The sequence below is a fragment of the Triticum dicoccoides genome, chromosome 4A (genome assembly GCF_002162155.2).
Source record: "Triticum dicoccoides isolate Atlit2015 ecotype Zavitan chromosome 4A, WEW_v2.0, whole genome shotgun sequence".
In the NCBI taxonomy this organism is placed as follows: Eukaryota; Viridiplantae; Streptophyta; class Magnoliopsida; order Poales; family Poaceae; genus Triticum; species Triticum dicoccoides.
In genome coordinates, this window is record NC_041386.1 from 721,940,600 (window position 1) to 721,941,015 (window position 416).

The window sequence follows — 416 nt, forward strand, 5'->3', positions numbered from 1 at the left end:
TGGATATAGCACTATGGGTGGAATAGAATATGATGATGGAGGTTGTGTGGAGAAGACAAAAAAGGAGAAAGTCTCACATTGACGAGGCTAATCAACGGGCTATGGAGATGTCCATCAATTGATGTCAATATGAGGAGTAGGGATTGCCATGCAACGGATGCACTAGAGCTATAAATGTATGAAAGCTCAACAAAAGAAACTAAGTGGGTATGCATCCAACTTGCTTGCTCATGAAGACCTAGGGCATTTTGAGGAAGCCCATCATTGGAATATACAAGCCAAGTTCTATAATGAAAAATTCCCACTAGTATATGAAAGTGACAACATAGGAGCCTCTCTATATGAAGAACATGGTGCTACTTTGAAGCACAAGTGTGGAAAAAGATAGTAACATTGCCCCCCCCCCCCCTTTTTGG